Source organism: Engraulis encrasicolus, chromosome 15 (genome assembly GCF_034702125.1).
Source record: "Engraulis encrasicolus isolate BLACKSEA-1 chromosome 15, IST_EnEncr_1.0, whole genome shotgun sequence".
NCBI lineage: Eukaryota > Metazoa > Chordata > Actinopteri > Clupeiformes > Engraulidae > Engraulis > Engraulis encrasicolus.
In genome coordinates this window covers 8,065,167-8,077,644 of record NC_085871.1, presented here as the reverse complement: position 1 = coordinate 8,077,644, position 12,478 = coordinate 8,065,167, and the positions used below count along the sequence as shown (strand labels likewise).

General features: G+C 44.2%; 1 pseudogene; it reads left to right on the top strand.

Annotated features, from left to right (window-relative positions):
• Positions 1-12,478, top strand: part of LOC134464803 (protein O-mannosyl-transferase TMTC1-like) — a 116,921-nt pseudogene that overhangs the window by 75,139 nt on the left and 29,304 nt on the right.

Here is a 12,478-nt window from a genome sequence, read left to right as displayed (position 1 = left end):
TACGTTCACTAAAGTGCTAACATAAGCACCATTTTTTGAATCTGCATTCTATTATTGGAAATGACTGTTCAGACGTCCTATTATCTATGTGTGCATTCTTACCATTCATATATTTTGATAACATACTTTTTAAACCTGTATAAAATAAATTATGCAATGCAATGCCCAATACAAAAAATGTCCATTTCCCAAGTCATCAAAAAACATTATTACATTACATTACATTACATTGCATTTTGGCTGACGCTTTATAACCAAAGCGACTTTCAAAGAAGGACATAATCAAGCCAAGATCACAAGCAAATACAAAGTGCACAGGAGATATACAGAACAACAAGTGCAGTTGCAGAGAGGGGTTAGGTTTTTTTTTAATTTTTTATAAAGAGTAAATAACGAGTACACACACACACACAAACACATACACACAAACTAAACTAAACTAAACATCATGTCAAGAGTCTGCCCTGATGCTAGACCAGCTCAAGCATTAGTCTAGTAGATTCTCTCGAAAGAGGAAGGTCTTTAGTTGTTTCTTGAAGGCTGCAAGAGATGTGCTTAGTCTTGCTGCCTCTGGGAGACCGTTCCACCACTTGGGTACCACAACGGAGAACAATCTTGACTGGGAGTACCTAGAGCGACTGGATGGCAGAGCCAGACGGCTTGTGCTGGATGAGCGCAGTTCTCTTCCAGTAACATAAGGCGTTAGTAGGTCCTTCAGATAAGCTGGGGCCGTTCCTGTGATGGTTTTGTAGGCAAGGGTCAATGCCTTGTGCTTGATCCGGGCGGCGATCAGTAACCAGTGCAGCTCAATAAATAGAGGAGTAACATGGGTCCTTTTGGGTTGATTGAATATCAACCGTGCCGCCGCATTCTGGATCATCTGCAGAGGTTTTAGCGCACAAGCAGGTAGACCTGTCATGAGTGAGTTGCAGTAGTCAACGCGGGACAGGACCGTGGCCTGGACCAGTCATTGTGTAGAATATTGTGTCAGCACAGGTCTGATATTCCGTACGTTGGACATCTGGAATCGACAGGTCCGGGTGACTGAGTTGATGTAGTTGGAGCATGACAGCTCATCATCAATCATGACGCCAAGGTTTTTGGCGACTTTGTTTGGGGTCATGATGGTGGAGCCTATCTTGAGGTTGATGTTGTGACTGAGCGACTCTTTAGCTGGGATCACCAGGAGCTCTGTCTTGGCCAGGTTCAGCTGTAGGTGGTGGTCCTTCATCCATGTTGACAAATCGGTGAGGCAGGCAGAGATGCGTTCCGAAACCTTGGTGTCCTCTGGACGGAACGACAGGTACATCTGGGTGTCATCAGCATAGCAGTGGTAGGAGAACCCATGTGTTTGAATGACACGTCCCAGGGAGGAGGTGTATATTGCAAACAGAAGGGGTCCCAGCACTGATCCTTGGGGTACGCCTGTGGAGAGGGTGTGAGTCGTAGACAGTTTCCCTTGCCATGACACACTGAAGGTGCGTCCAGAGAGATAGGAGTTGAACCAGGAGTGGACAGCGCCCGTGATTCCCATGGCTGTGAGTATCCTCAGGAGGATCTTGTGGTTGACTGTGTCAAAGGCTGCAGACAGGTCTAGTAGGATGAGGACCGAGGATAGTCCTTCTGTTCTTGCAGTCCTTAGAGCTTCAGTCACTGAGAGTAACGCAGTTTCAGTTGAATGTCCACTTCTGAAACCAGATTGTTTTGGGTCCAGTAATCCGTTCTGGTTTAGGAAGTTGAAAAAACAAACAGGAAATCGGAGTGCTTCCGCGTCTTGGTGCTTATCAGTGTAGGGGCTCTTAAACTTGTTGAGGGTACAGGAAGTCCGAAACACTCAAGGTTGCATTTTTTTACTTGGCTACAATAACTACGCGTTTCGGCCCATATGGCCTTCTTCAGGGCGTATCAGAAATTGTAGCCAAATTTAAAAAGGTATAAAAATTACAACCTTGAGTGCCTCGAATTTCCTCTACCCTGAACAAGTTGGACATACCGTATGATATAAGTCATTTTGCAACTAAGCTCTTATTTCATTACCTGTGTTTAGGTGTGTGTGTGTAGTGTGTGCATTTGAGTGTGTGGATGTGATTGAGACTTGAGCGCCCCAGGGCAGTGTGATGTGACACCATCCTCTTGACACTCCCTGTTGCCCAGGTGCCCAACCCATCTCAGATCATCAACATTTCATCAGCTTGAATTCATTTTACATTCTCTCCACCTCTCCCTCCCTCTTTCTGTTTTTCTTTCTCTTTCTCTCTGTCTCTCTCCCTGTCTCTCTCTTTCTCTCCTCCACTTACTCACTCACCCTTTCCGTCATGTGCACCTCTCTGTCTCTCTTCCTCCTCATCCTCCTTCCCCTCCCTTACCTGTGATGTGTATGCTGACAGTTGAATTTGCAGTCTGGTCCAATCTCATCTAGTTGACGCAAGTGTGTGGTGTTGCACACTGAGTAGCTCTGCTGACTTGACATGGACAGAAACACACACACACACACACACACACACACACACACACACACACACACACACACACACACACACACACACACACACACACACACACACACACACACACACACACACACACAAACTTTTACGCTCTAACATGGCCACAGAAATGAAGATTTTGCTAGGCTGACACTGTACAAGCGCAGCCGTTTTAAATTAGACACAAGTGCACATAGCAGTCACATCGGAGTGGTGCACTTTGACTTAAGCTAGAATCCATGATGCAGTGTTGCTCAGCAGCACATGTCAAACGGGGCTTAGTCTTGTCACAGCTGGCTGTCACTGTGTGGTGTGTATTGACTGTTAGCATGGTTAGCTGTTTTCGCCTCAGTGAGTGACCCCTCCCCCCCCTTTGGCATCAGACTGCTCTGTCTTGTCCGTGTAGACTCAGTAATTGCCAGGAGTGTGGAGGCCTGGCAGCTAAACCCCCGATAGCAATGTGGATACTGAGTAATGGTAGAAAAAAATTGTGAGGGACAGTCACAAATCTTCTTGTATGGAGGACAATTGAGAGTAGAGAGAAAGATATCGGGGGTGAAGGTGCACAGTTGCATGTTTGGTTATGTGTGCCGCCCGTCCGCATTCTGGGTGTAAGATAAACATTAACACACACACACACACACACACACACACACACACACACACACACACACACACACACACACACACACACACACACACACACACACACACACACACACACACGGGCGCGCGTGCACACACACACACACACACACACACACACACACACACACACACGTGCAGTAGGGGTCTTGATGACACGGGGGTCAACCGCCATTCCGACATACCACCATTCCGACACACCTCCACACTTAATCCTACCGCCATTCCGACACCACGTTACTCTTGTGGGGAGCTGTCCACGCGCGAGTACACCTAAGCGGCTGGTGTGCCCGGAGCTGTCCATGTGAGTGGTGCTGAAATTTGCTCCGAGTGGCACGAGTTTACACCTTCAACGGTGTGCCCGAAGCTGCCTGATTTCTTTTCTATTAGCCCAACCAAAGAGCTGTTGGTTAAATGTATTCTGTTCTGCTCTAAGTCCCATTCTAATCTGTCTGCCCGAGTAGCCAATCAATAGAACTCTTCTCCAGGCCGGTTCCTCCACTCTGTTTCATTTGGGTCCAAATCACTGTTTCATATGTCTCACCCTTCCGTGTCTCTCCCCATCTCATCATCCCATGGCTCTAGGGTGTGTGTAGAGGTGTGAGCGTGTGCGTGTGTGTGTGCGTGTGCGTGTGCGTGGCCGTGTGAGTGCATGCGTGCATGCGTGCGTGCGTGCGTGCGTGCGTGCGTGTCACAAGGATTCCAGGCTGCAAGAGTACAGATGTGAACATTTTGGCTGAAAGTTCATATTCATTAATTGTGGACTACATGGCAGAACTTGTTCCGATCAAGCTCTACATCAGCTCTTCAAAGGAGTTAATTAGTGAAATATCACGCCTAATTAAGTGCACAGATAGCTGCAAATAATTTAGAATGTAGTGGATTGAAATGTCTTATTCCAAGTTGCCTATCAAAAATCAGATTTCCATTTATCTTAATCCCAGTCATACTGTTGTAATTTGTGAAACAAATTAATATTAATTCATCCTAATGATCCGAACAGTGAATATTTGGTCTTGTGAAGTTTAAAATATACTATATTTCAAATGTTTCCAAGTGAATATTTCTTAAATCTCTTCATCAAATGTCTTAAATCCAAGTGAGAACATAACCTCTTTATCGAGATCGATATGGGTGAAAACATTGTACTGTAAAAGACACTTACAGAATTAAATTCAACCAATCTTCTAGTTGGTGCTATTTTGTAGCCCGACAGGTCAGACCATTAATTTAGAATTACTTTGTTATTCATAAATGTTCTTATAATGCTTCTCTGGGGAGGTTTTAGTTGTCCTCCAGGCGTCCGGCCAATAAGTGAACGCACTTGAGCGCATGATAACATACGTCATGAATGTCAACTCATTTCAAACCAGACCTGAGCTCACTCCTCCCACCCAACCACTCCACAGCCTCGAGGATCCGGACCAAAAATGAATTACGAAGTAAAATGGTCTAGTAAAACCAGGCAAGCTATTTTGTATTGCAAAAAAATGTACATGGCCAAATGTATTGTGTGGTTATTGTCACTACTGCTCCCTTCCCCTACAGGTTCCTGACCTACTGTTACCTCCTGGCCTTCAACGCCTGGTTGCTGCTGGCTCCCATTGTGCTGTGCTACGACTGGCAGGTGGGCAGCATCCCCCTGGTGGAGTCGCCGTGGGATACGCGGAATGCCACCTCCCTGCTGCTGGCACTGGGGCTGCTGGCACTCTGCCTGCACTGTGTGCTGTCCTTACAGGTGAGTGGAGTGCTTGAGCAAATTCATGCCTTGGCCACACCTCCATAACATCAGCTGATTTTAAAGCAACACACACACACACACACACACACACACACACACACACACACACACACACACACACACACACACACACACACACACACACACACACACACACACACGTTTAAGAAAATGAGCAAATACACAAAATCCCACTGAAAAACACCAACTGTGCTTATAAGTGTACAACTCGAGTTGCCAGAAACACTTAACACACGTTATGAATTCAAAGCCTGTTTAAACATACATTAAGCATACAATATTCATGGTCATGATCACTGAACGGAGCATGCATATTTTACACAGCATGTCTGTGTATCTGTAATGTGGGAGCGGTAACAGTTTTTTTTGTAATGTGCACAAGAGCGTACACGAAATGTAACAAAGTGAAATGGATTTCACTCCTTTAGGTCTGAATGAGAGAGAGAGAGAGAGAGCGGGCGGGCGTGCGAGCGAGATTCCTCCAGACTGTTTGGATCTCATATCGACAGGCTGAATAATTTATGTTGCGTTCCAGGCTGGAGGTTGACAGACCAGTGTCAGAATACGAGCCAGCACCTCATGACAAGTCAGTCTCTCCTCTTCTGCTAGTCCCACTCTCTGCCCTTGCCTCCCTGTCTCTCCTCCACTTGGGTTTCAAATCCAAGACTCAGCCGTCCAATCACCAGTCCAGTCACGGCTGTGCTAGACTAACTCTGATTCTGTAGCTGAGAGATGGCAGAATGGCAGAAATGCTGCACAGCAGGGCCAGTGCTGCCACAGTTCCTCTGTTCAATGCTGCATTCTACATCAGTACCATGGCAGAGAGCTCTCCAGAGAACTGTCTCCAGATTCTGCATGAAGCCAAACGGTGAAGTGGCAGTGTTGTCAAAGAAGTTCTTCACAATGCACTGTCTCTGGTGTAGTGAGAAGTGAAGCGGTAGAGGACAGTCATTAGAACTGAAGTGTAATTGACTTTTGGAGTGTGAAAGGGAGAGATTTAGTTTTTATTTAGGGTAATTCATTTTATGTTAAATTTGGAGTTCCATATCTTAATGATTTAGCCATGCAATTACCTCTTTGGCATGTTAAGGAGAGAGAGAGAGAGAGAGAGAGAGAGAGAGAGAGAGAGAGAGAGAGAGAGAGAGAGAGAGAGAGAGAGAGAGAGAGAGAGAGAGAGAGATCATTGAAAATAACAATGTAAATGGGACTTAGGAGCGAATTACAAAAAGCCCAAAAAGGAAAGACCATTTGTCTTCCTGCAGTGACTCATTAACTGTTATCAGCTTCCCCTTTTTTTTTGGGGGGGGGGGGGGGATTGTTGAGTGGCTATTATTCATTCATTGAGCTCTAGTGCTCTTGCCTGTGCTTCCTAATCAGCGAGTTGCATGGAGAGCCGCAAATGCCCCTGCCTATCAGCCCCCGGCCCTACATACTTCTGCACTAAGTGCTGGATACGGCATGACCCCCTGTGGCAGGACCACCATCCATCGCATTTGCTCGTGTGCGTACATGTGTGTGTCCCGGTGTGCCTGTGTGTATTAGTCTGTTTGTGAGCATCTAGCTGTTGGAGTTGATTAGGATTTGATGGAGATGGTCCTTAAATCAACTGTATTGTGGTGTGGTGGCTTTCATTAGCTTAACGGGCAAATCACAAGAACCATAGATGACTCCTTCATTATGACTTATAATATGAGAATGAACCACTGTTTACTCTACTACAGTGCCATGGTGTGCGTGTATGTGTGTGATTCTTTTCCTTCCCTTGTCAATTCTCTTCTCTTTTTTCTTCTAAATTCTCTTCTAAATTCTCTTCTCTTCTCTTCTCTTCTCTTCTCTTCTCTTCTCTTCTCTTCTCTTCTCTTCTCTTCTCTTCTCTTCTCTTCTCTTCTCTTCTCTTCTCTTCTTCTCTGTTTATGTGTGATTATTAATGAAAGGGGGTTGTGTTTACGGCTTGTAAAAATGCCAGGGTGTAAAATTAATGAAGGGAAAATGTTTGGATGTGAGCGTGGACGTGGACCACAGTCCATGTCTACTTTAATCACTGTGGGGATACATCAGTGAGAACTGTTCAAGGGAAAATGCAAATGTTGAGTAAAACCCAGCCATGTGTTTGTGAGCCATGTAGTGGAGCTGCTTACTGTACTTGTGATGTTGGATAGGAGCACGCTGCATGATCTCTTCAGCAATCAGTGTGTTTTGTCCTGATTTTACACAAACAACATGCATTGTGAGGAGAAGGTATGGTTTACTGTAAAGTAATACTGACTCAAGCAAGTTGGCCTTGGAATCAGAAGGTTGCAGGTTTGAATCCCATACCACTCATGGCTAACATGCCCTTGACAAGTGCCCACGTTGTACTGACGAATTCTCCGTACCCCAAAACCCATACCATAAATGGCTTAAGAGCAAAGATGTCAAATTCTACTTCTGGTATTCTCTTTGCTGGAAGAGCCCTTGAGAAAGGCACCTACCATAATCCCATATTTCTTTTAGGATTAGAACCAATGCCCTGCACCAAAGATAACTTAACTTTATTTTGCTGGGAGGGATGAAACCAATACATTATGCCTAAAATGACTCTATATTGCTCTGAGTAGCAGTGCAAGTCTGAAAGAAGAAGTGTTAACAAGCTAAGATGAGCACACATCAGCCTACCAGCCAAATTAAAAAACATGAAAAAAATAGCTTGTGTGTAGGATGTTGTTGCTACTAGTAACCTGCGATTTGTTACATTTACAATCTCTTGACTCTAATTAGTCTGTAGAGAAAATCTCGCAAGCTGACTTTTTATGTCTTGTTATTTCCAATACTTTTTAGGCATCTTTGGGATTTGGATGATTGGATAGGCACTCAGGGTCTGTTTATATCCTGTTATATCTCATGGGCTGCTTACCGGTACATTCTGCTGCTGTGTTCGAACCTGCCTCATTAGACTGGTTGCTGCATGAAAGGGCAACAGTGTGTGTGTGTGCGTGCGTGTGTCTGTGTCTGTGTGTCTGTGTGTGTGCAGCTTTAGGCACAAGGTCTTAAACACAGTATTACATAGAAATCACATGAAAATTACTGGTTGGCCATTGAATTAGTTGCATGTAGATGCAATACTGTTTTGGAATAATAAACAAACAAAAAAATGCTTAATTTATCTTGCAAACTAGTATTTCATACTTTCCCCAAATGTAGCCTAATTGTAGTCTAATTAATCATTATGTTTAAATGTAGGCCTAGTCTTATTTTTCTAAACATGCAATTTAAATGTACACTATAATGTACACTATAATGCCATTGTTCAGTGACGACATGACATGTGCATAAAATTTGGGATTAACAGTTCGGCTTCATTAATTTCAGATTAGACAAGAAAAGTTCTGTGAATCACAGCAGAGGAGACGTCCCTGAAACCAACTTCACAAACATCCCTGAATTTACTGCCTGTGCTTGTCCAAGTAATTTACTGCTTGTGCTGTGCTACACAACTGAGAACGCATCCATCATGCAATGGAAGTACTAAAAACTCCATACCCCAGTGAGAAAAGGAAACGGAGCATCATAGAATATAAAAATATAATATACAAACGTTTTTAGGATCTGTGCCATGAGGTGCACATGGGATGGAAGCTTTTGGGGCTCACACTCTTTTAATTACTAGCCTACTTACAGTTGAGCTGATTACATTCTGATTGCTTTAGTAGTATGTCGTGTCTTTCATGTATTTCTACTCATATTCTTTGTAAGTCATCATACATTGTCTTTGTTCTCTTGCTGGGATAAACCTCTTGCTCATGGGGTGCTGTCGTAGTTTATGGCTATGATGAATGAAACAATCATGTAACAACTGCATCACACAAATTCACAAGGAATGATCTCTTTTATCTGTATTCTTAACTACACCAATATTGGAAGAATGAAGAATGGCAAACATTGTTTGACTAAGTATTGAATTTACATGGTAGAATTTGCCACATTTTACAGCACTGCATATACATTTAGGGAGGTGCCATGCTCTTTAAAGATCAGTGCTTACACTTTTAATGATTGAATACATAAAGTATTAAGCTCAGGCTTTCTCTCTCAGAACAGTAAAATACTTTTGTTTATCCACCAGCAATTCAGCCAGAGGAGAGAGAGAGATGGTGAGCCCACTATTGACTGTAATGAAGAGAGACTTTCACAGCCAGCCCTCTCTCATCTGCACAGATCAGTCAGGCCAAATAAATACTGCAGTCCAGAGAGTCTCTTCAGCCCTCTCTCATTTGGCCTCATCAAACGCCAGATCAAGTGCTTCACTTAGGCGTGACCAATTGCTCCATAACTGTCCTTCCGTCCCCTGCCTCCACACCGAATACCTGATCAAGTGCTCTCACTAAGGCAGGCATGACCAATAGCCCTAGCTCTGCTCTCATTTCAACATGACCAATCGCTCTATACCTCTCTTGATGCTGCCTGTTCTCGGGAAAATCCTCGTCCAAACTGCATGCAGAAAACATGCATCACCCCCCCCCCCCCCATCCACCCTGAGATCCCTGTGTTTCAGCAGTCCACTTCAAAGGCTGTAAATGCACATTTTTTATAAATCCAATGTAATTGTCCAGCTTGGAGCAGGCTTGTCTCTTACATATTTCGACAGTGAGGGTGCTGGCCCAAATGTTCCTGGTGCGGCAACCTATTAATCCAATGTAGCCAAAAGACAAACTGAACTAAGTCTCAGTAGCCCATGGCATTACCTTAGCCTACACCATTAGCTCTCTTTTCCTCTGTCTCTCTTCTCCCCCCTTCTCTCTGTTTCACTCTTCTGCCATATATGGATAGACAGTTGGGTGTTGGGATGGAAAAAATGACAGCGAGGAAGATGGTTAGAGAGAGAGCAGAGAGAGAACGAAGGGTGAGAGAGTGAGCAAGCGAGACAAAATGAGAGATGGCTAGAGGAAGAGAGAGAGAGCTGTTTATTCTTCAGTCTGTGACTGAGACGGACAGAAAGAGACAGAATGCAGGCAAGGGGAACATAAATATAGTCTGTGTATGTGGAGGGAAGGAGATTAGGGGCAAGCGACTGGAACTCGCACACCTGAATGCCGATGCAGTAGTGTACTTGTATTGCCTATTTAGAAAATAAATAAAAGTGCTACCCAAGCGAAGTGTGCAAATGTTTCGGTCACAATAAGAACATCCTCAGTGCAAACATTGACAATAAAGACACACCATTTTATAGGTAAGGCCACGTACACAGAAGAAAGGTAGGCCTACAACTATGTAAGCTTGAATAGGGTGTATGGATGGAGACATCCTACAACGTTCCCGTACTAGTTTAACTAATGACAATTGTATAGTCATGGGAAATGTCATAAAGAGGGGAATCCAAAATAATAAATACATGGAAAAAAGGGAAAATATATGAAAATAATAAATATCATCATCAGACAATTAGCACAAGAGTTAGTAAATAAGAAATTCATAGAAAATGAGTCCTATCAAAATCCAATGTCAGTCCATTTGGTTGCAGTGTTTTTTAATAGAAAATCTATCTGGCATCACATCTCAAGAAAGCCTGGCTAATGCACCTCCTCCTGCGTGGAGGTAAGGAGGCAATGGAGAGGACACGGATGGTAGTTTAGGGTGACTGATGGGGCAAGAGGAAGTTATAAGGGGCTGGAGAGTTCCTCCAGTTCTCTCAATGCGATGAGCAGCAGTCTATTAAATTAGAAACAAACGGTGACACATACGCTTCTTGATTAATTATTGTATTCATTATAATACTGGTCTTGTAGGTGAAAGGACATGCACATGCACATGCACGCACACACACACACACACACACACACACACACACACGCACACACAAGCGCACACACACACGCGCGCGCACACACACACGCGCACGCACGCACGCACGCACGCACGCACGCACGCACACACACACACACACACACACAGGGCCGGTTTTTAGCATAGGCCGGCTAGGCGGTCGCCTAGAGCGCCATGTGAAGAAAGAGCGCCGAAATGGCGCTCTCCTATGCGTAATTTTGCGATATGAAGTTTTTTTTATGAAGTCGCAATCAACAAAGAGTGGCGAAAGCGCTCCTCACGGCTAGAGGTGCTTAACTCGAATCTTTGAGGCGTCCGGATTGATTGGATCATTCCAAGGAGAGTATCCGGATTAGACGGATCACTCGGATCACACGGATCACTTATTTAAAATAGGCCTAAATAAAAATAAATAATAATAATGTATTTTTTAAAACGTTTCTGCCTTTAAATAGCTATGCCTTTGTTGTTCTATTTATCAATTCATGTTGATAAGAGTAAGACAGTTTGATCAACAAAACTCACTTTATGAATGTCACAGTTCCTAAACTCATGCTGCGATCCGACCCACCTCTCCTCATTAAACATGCGACCACAACTCGAACAGCCTTTGGCAGCAGTGAAACGGCATGTTCCTGATTTTGCAATAAATAATGTGTGTGTTTGTATTTAAGAAGACTAAAAGTCAAATATTTGGGAGCAGAAGTCTAGTTGAGCAGGGATAGTCAGGAGGCGAGCAGCAGATGACCACTCGCTTCCGCTGCCGAGTTACCTTGCGACTCGCACACTCGTGGCAAAAACGAAACTTAAGCGTTGATCCGATCCGTAGGGGATTCGCTGCTACCAACAACTCAGTCAGGATTCGTCTCACCGAGTCGCCGCTGCTGAGTGACTCGGACGAGGGGAGTGACAGCAGTGGCTTTAAAGACTGTAGCCTACGCTGTAACGCAGTGAGTGATAGAGTCACGTCTGTAGACTATAACGTCCCTAAGAGTAGCCTACAGAGTGAGATGTTAAAGCGTTGGCAGAGCACTGTTAACATTTAGAAATGTAGGCTAGAGCTCAACAGAGTCAGAAGCACACACATAGGGAGCGGGGATCCGCGACTCAATTGGCCACAACAGGCTGGACGGATCAAACAGGCTCGATGAATGACGAGGCGGGAGTTGGTTCAGTTTTACTCAGTGAGTGTTCGTGACTGAACAGCATACTAGGGAGATTAGAGAATGGTTGTTGTAGTCAACTAAAGAGGATATATTCCGGTTTCACAATTTCTCGCGCTGTAACTGCCATTTTGTTGACATATTAATGAAATGCCGTCTGACCCGCCTTTGGCGGATCAATGCACGACAGCCATCCGGTCTGTTCGGATGAGGTCTTTACCCGGCTCTCCAACCGGATCCTCCGGGTTTTATATCATCTCTACCCACTACTCACTAACACCCACCTGATATCATAATACTTGCTTAGGTTGACAAGCAATGTAAAGTAAGACTGGTGCAATGTTTAAAACAATTTTAGCTGCCATATCTCCTTCCATCCACATGTTACCTGCTTGTTGTAAGCTTAAAAAAACATTAATTTCCAGACCAGAATGACATAGCCTACATTACATTAATCATGTAACAGAACCATGCACAGCAGACAAGTGAGGCTATTTACAATATTTTGTATATTATGAAAACGCCAGAACTCAAACTCGCCTAGGGCACCAAATAAGCCAGAACCGGCCCTGCACACACACACACAGTTTACTTCTTTATTTGTGCCCACAATTCAAAATTGA